The sequence below is a fragment of the Arachis hypogaea genome, chromosome 10, assembly GCF_003086295.3.
Source record: "Arachis hypogaea cultivar Tifrunner chromosome 10, arahy.Tifrunner.gnm2.J5K5, whole genome shotgun sequence".
In the NCBI taxonomy this organism is placed as follows: domain Eukaryota; kingdom Viridiplantae; phylum Streptophyta; class Magnoliopsida; order Fabales; family Fabaceae; genus Arachis; species Arachis hypogaea.
Window position 1 is genome coordinate 43241032 of NC_092045.1, and position 6457 is coordinate 43247488.

At 40.6% G+C, this 6457-nt stretch overlaps 1 non-coding gene across 1 annotated transcript; it reads left to right on the forward strand.

The window, feature by feature from the left end:
- The first annotated feature begins 258 nt into the window (after window positions 1-258).
- Window positions 259-366, forward strand: LOC112719387 (small nucleolar RNA R71). The gene has a single exon (XR_003161690.1). It is a non-coding gene; the product is annotated as a small nucleolar RNA R71 (small nucleolar RNA).
- The last annotated feature ends 6091 nt before the right edge of the window (window positions 367-6457 follow it).

A 6457-nucleotide genomic window follows, 5' to 3' on the forward strand; every position in this document is an offset into this window, starting at 1 on the left:
CTTCAGCAGGTTGGTCATTTCACAGATGTTTTGATTTAGAGCAGCAGTCTCTATGCCAGAAGATACTTCTGCAATGGCCCTTGAACGGCCTTGCTTCTGTCTGTGGTTCTGAGTAGATTCAGCTAAATCACTGATCAATTGCCAAGCTTCATCAGTGGTCTTGTACTTCTTCATAGACCCATTGCTGGCACTTTCCAATGTGGTCTTATCTTGGGGCCTCATACTTTGTGTGACATTGCTGAGTAGCACGATCTTATCAATCATGTGGTGGGGGCATGCTTCCAAAAGATTATTGAAGCGCTCCCAGTATTCAAAGAGAGTCTCATTGTCATCCTGAACAATTGTAGAGATATCCTTCCTCAGTTTATCAGTAACTTCAGATGGGAAGAATTTCTCCAGGAACTCCTTTCTGAGTGTATCCCAGTTGGATACGTTTGCTAGAGGTTGAGTGTAGTACCACTCTCTTGCTTTTCTCTCAAGAGAGAATGGAAAAGCTTTCAGCAGAATTGAAGTTTCATCAGCGCCATCACGTCTGACAGTAGAACAGGCTGCCTGGAAATCTCTCAAGTGCTTGATAGGCTCTTGAGCAGGTAGGCCATGAAACTTGGGCATCAAATTTAGCAGTGTGATGAGCGGATAATTTGTATACTTTTTGGCATTGTTTTTAGTATGTTTTTAGTATGATATAGTTAGTTTTTAGTATATTTTTATTAGTTTTTAGTTAAAATTCACTTTTCTGGACTTTACTATGAGTTTGTGTGTTTTTCTGTGATTTCAGGTATTTTCTGGCTGAAATTGAGGGACCTGAGCAAAAATCTGATTTGGAGACCAAAAAGGACTGCAGATGCTGTTGGATTCTGACCTCCCTGCACTCGAAGTGGATTTTCTGGAGCTACAGAAGCCCAATTGGCGCGCTCTCAACGGCGTTGGAAAGTAGACATCCTGGGCTTTCCAGCAATATATGATAGTCCATACTTTGCCCAAGATTTGATGGCCCAAACCGGCGTTCAAAGTCACCTCAAGAAATCCCAGCGTTAAACGCTGGAACTGGCACCCAAATGGGAGTTAAACGCCCAAACTGGCACCAAAGCTGGCGTTTAACTCCAAGAAGAGTCTCTACATGAAATTTGCTTTGCTCAGCCCAAGCACACACCAAGTGGGCCCGGAAGAGGATTTTTATGTCATTTACTCATTTCTGTACACCTTAGGCTACTAGTTTCTTATAAGTAGGACCTTTTGCTATTGTATTAGACGTTTTTTGGATCCTTAAGTCTAGGGATCTTTATATCTTTGGACATTGTGTTCTTAGATCATTGGGAGGCTGGCCATTCGGCCATGCCTAGACCTTATGCTTATGTATTTTCAACGGTGGAGTTTCTACACACCATAGATTAAGGTGTGGAGCTCTGCTGTACCTCGAGTATTAATGCAATTACTATTGTTCTTCCATTCAATTCCGCTTGTTCTTGTTCTAAGATATCACTTGTTCTTCAACTTGATGAATGTGATGATCCGTGACACTCATCATCATTCTCACCCATGAACAAGGTGACTGACAACCACTCTTGTTCTACAAGCAACCAAGGCTCTAGTGAATATCTCTTGGATTCTTTAATCGGAATCTTCGTGGTATAGGCAGGACCTGATGGCGGCATTCAAGAGAATCCGGAAGGTCTAAACCTTGTCTGTGGTATTCTGAGTAGGATTCAATGACTGAATGACTGTGACGTGCTTCAAACCTGTAACCTACTGGGCGTTAGTGACAGACGCAAAAGAATCACTGGATTCTATTCCGGTAGGGGAGGGAACCACACCGGTGATTGGCAGCACTGTGACAGAGTGTGTGCATTAGCTTTCACTGCGAGGATGGGAGGTAGCTGCTGACAACAGTGAAACCCTACACGAGCTTGCCATGGAAAGGAGGAAGAAGGATTGGATGAAGGCAGTAGGAAAGCAGAGAGACGGAAGGGAAGGCATCTTCATGCGCTTATCTGAAGTTCCTACCAATGAATTACATAAGTATCTCTATCTTTATCCTTGTGTTATTTTCGTTCATCACCATTATCATTTGAGTTTGCCTGACTAAGATTTACAAGATGAGCATAGCTTGCTTCAATACTAACAATCTCCATGGGATCGACCCTTACTCACGTAAGGTTTATTACTTGGATGACCCAGTGCACTTGCTGGTTAGTTGTGCGAAGTTGTGTAATGCCATGGTATTGAGCTACCACGTTTTTGGAGCCATTACCGGGGATTATGAGAGTTGTGAAAAAGTATTGTTCACAATTTCGCCGCACCAAGTTTTTGGCGCCGTTGCCGGGGATTGTTCAAGTTTTGAGCAAGCTTTGGTAACATCAGTGCCAAGATCCGGCAACAACATCAAGTTTTTGGTGTTATTGCCCGGGATTGTTTAGGCTGGACAACTGACGGTTCATCTTGTTGCTTAGATTAGGTATTTATTTTTTCGAAATTCTTGAAGATGAATTCTAGAGTTTCATGATGATTTGTTGAAATCTGGCTGGCTGAGAAGTCATGTCTAATTTCATTGGACCGAGGTTTCAACTCATCACCACAAGAGCTTGTTGATTTTGTATCAATCTTGCTTTTGGAGCAGTGATTTGCTAAGGCTTGGCTGGCCTCTGGCCATGTCTAGTGTTTTGGACCGAAGCTTTCTTTGAAAGCTTGGCTGGCTGTAAAGCCATGTCTAATTCCTGGACCGGAGTCTTAGACTAACATTGCACTGATTCCTGGAATTCTCATTAAGAATTTTGATACCTTTTCCATTTCATTTTCGAAAAACACAAAAAAAAAATAAAAAAAAAATTTTACAAAATCATAAAATCCAAAAATATTTCTTGTTTGAGTCTAGAGTCTCATCATAAGTTTGGTGTCAATTGCATGCATTCATGTATCTTGGTGATCTTCAAGATGTTCTTGATGATTTACTTACTCTGATCTTTGAATTCAATTTGACTTGATTGTTTTGTGTGTCTCATATGCATTTTCATTTTGTTAGTGTCAGTAGTTTACAAACTGCTAAGTTTGGTGTCTTGCATGCATTGTTATTTGATTCTTGTTGCATTTTGGTTTGTCCTTATTACTAAAAATCCAAAAATATTTTTAATTTGTGTCTTTTCAAGTCAATAATACAGAGAATTGAAGATTCAAAACATACAGCAGAGGAATTGCACAGAAAAAGCTGGGCGTTCAAAACGCCCAGTGAAGAAGGACAGACTGGCGTTTAAACGCCAGCCAGGGTACCTGGTTGGGCGTTTAACGCCCAAAAAGGTAGCATTTTGGGCGTTAAACGCCAGAATGTATACCATTCTGGGCGTTTAACGCCAGGATGGCTAAGGGAGGAAGATTTTGTTTTCAAATCAGATTTTTTTTCTAAGTTTTCAAAATCTTTTCAAAATCAAATCTTTTTCAAATCAATTTTCCAATCAAATCTTTTTCAAAATTAACTCCTTTCCTTTTTCAAAGATACTTACTATCAATTAATGATTTGATTCAACATTTCAAGTATGTTGCATTTTCTGTTGAGAAAGGTTTAATGATTGAATCATATCTTTTCTTGTTAGTCAAGTTTTTTTTTTTATTTTCAAATCAAATCTTTTTAAAAGGTTTTCAAATCATATCTTTTAAAATTGTTTTCAAATCACATCTTTTTTTTTAATTAAGCTTTCAATCAAATCTTTTTGATTTCTAATTTCAAAGTCTTTTTCAAAAATCACTTGATTTCTTTTTCCATTTTCATTTTCGAAAATTAAGTAATGTTTTTCAAAAATGTTTTCAAATTTCCCACTTAATTTTCGAAAAATCAATTCCCTCCTTCTCACATCCTTCTATTTATGGACTAACACTATCCTTTAATGCAAAATTTGAACTCCATTCTCTCTGATATGTTCGAATTTTCCACTTCTGTCTTCTACTCTTCTTTTCCTCTGACACCTAAAGGAATCTCTATACTGTGACATAGAGGATTCCACATCTTCTTGCTCCCTTCTCTTTCTTATGAGCAGGAGCAAAGACAAAGGCATTCTTGTTGAGGCTGATCCTGAACCTGAAAGGACCTTGAAGAGAAAGCTAAGAGAAGCCAAAGCACAACTCTATTTAGAGCACCTGACCGAATTCTTCAAGGAAGAAGAACACATGGCAGCCGAAAACAACAACAATGCCAACAATGCAAGGAAGGTGCTGGGTGACTTTACTGCACCTACTCCCGACTTCTATGGGAGAAGCATCTCTATCCCTGCCATTGGAGCAAACAACTTTGAGCTTAAGCCTCAATTAGTTTCTCTAATGCAACAGAATTGCAAGTTCCATGGACTTCCAATGGAAGATCCTCATCAGTTTTTAGCTGAGTTCTTGCAAATCTGTGACACAGTCAAGACTAATGGGGTTAACCCTGAGGTCTACAGACTGATGCTATTCCCTTTTGCTGTAAGAGACAGAGCTAGAACATGGTTGGACTCTCAACCTAAAGAAAGCCTGGACTCTTGGGAAAAGCTAGTCAATGCCTTCTTGGCAAAGTTCTTTCCACCTCAAAAATTGAGTAAGCTTAGAGTGGAAGTCCAAACCTTCAGACAGAAGGAAGGAGAATCCCTCTTTGAAGCTTGGGAAAGATACAAACAATTGATCAGAAAGTGTCCCACTGATATGCTTTCTGACTGGAGCATCATAGGCATTTTCTATGATGGTCTCTCTAAACTGTCCAAGATGTCCTTGGATAGCTCTTCTGGAGGATCTCTTCATCTGAAGAAGACGCCTACTGAGGCTCAAGAACTGATTGAAATGGTTGCAAATAACCAATTCATGTACACTTCTGAAAGAAATCCTGTGAACAATGGGACTAGTCAGAAGAAAGGAGTTCTTGAGATTGACACTCTGAATGCCATTTTGGCTCAGAATAAAATATTGACCCAACAAGTCAATATGATTTCTCAAAGTCTGTCTGGAATGCAAAATGCACCAAGCAGTACTAAGGAAGCTTCATCTGAGGAAGAAGCTTATGATCCTGAGAACCCTTCAATGGAAGAGGTGAATTACATGGGAGAACCCTATGGAAACACCTACAACCCTTCATGGAGGAATCATCCAAATCTTTCATGGAAGGATCAACAGAGACCTCAACAAGGTTTCAATAACAATAATGGTGGGAGAAACAGGTTTAGCAATAGCAAGCCTTTCCCATCATCTTCTCAGCAACAGACAGATAGTTCTAAGCAGAATACCTCTGACGTAGCAACTATGGTCTCTGATCTAATTAAGACCACTCAAAGTTTCATGACTGAAACTAGATCCTCCATTAGGAATTTGGAAGGACAAGTGGGTCAGCTGAGCAAGAAAATTACTGAACTTCCTCCAAGCACTCTCCCAAGTAATACTGAAGAAAATCCAAAAGGGGAATGCAAGGCCATCAATATGGCCGAATTCTGGGAGGAAGAAGAGGCAGTGAACGCCACTGAGGAAGACCTCAATGGACGTCCACTGACCTCCACTGAGTTCCCCAATGAGGAATCTTGGGAATCTGAGGCTCAAACTGAGACCATAGAGATCCCATTGGACTTACTTCTGCCATTCATGAGCTCTGATGAGTATTCTTCCTCTGAAGAGGATGAGTATGTCTCTGAAGAGCAAGTTGCTAAATACCTTGGAGCAATCATGAAGCTGAATGACAAGTTATTTGGAAATGAGACTTGGGAGGATGAACCCCCTCTGCTCACCAAGGGACTGGATAACTTGTCTAGGCAGCAATTGCCTCAAAAGAGGCAGGATCCTGGGAAGTTTTCTATACCTTGTACCATAGGCACCATGACCTTCAAGAAGGCCTTGTGTGACTTAGGGTCAAGTGTGAACCTCATGCCCCTCTCTGTAATGGAGAAATTAGGGATCTTTGAGGTGCAAGCTGCAAAAATCTCACTAGAGATGGCAGACAACTCAAGAAAACAAGCCTATGGACTTGTAGAGGATGTTCTGGTTAAAGTTGAAGACCATTACATTCCTACTGATTTCATAGTCCTAGAGACTGGGAAATGCATGGATGAATCCATCATCCTTGGCAGACCCTTCCTAGCCACAGCAAAGGCTGTGATTGATGTTGATAGAGGAGAGTTGATCATTCAAGTGAATGAAGAATCCTTGGTGTTTAAGGCCCAAGGATATCCCTCTGTCTTCATGGAGAGGAAGCATGAAGAGCTTATCTCAAAACAGAGCCAAACTGAGCCCCCACAGTCAAACTCTAAGTTTGGTGTTGGGAGGCCACAACCAAACTCTAAGTTTGGTGTTGAACCCCCACATTCAAACTCTAAGTTTGGTGTTGGGAGGGTCCAACACGGTTCTGAGCACTTCTGAGGCTCCATGAGAGTCCTCTGTCAAGCTAATGACATTAAAGAAGCGCTTGTTGGGAGGCAACCCAATATTTTATAATTAATTATTTTCTTTTGTTATTTTA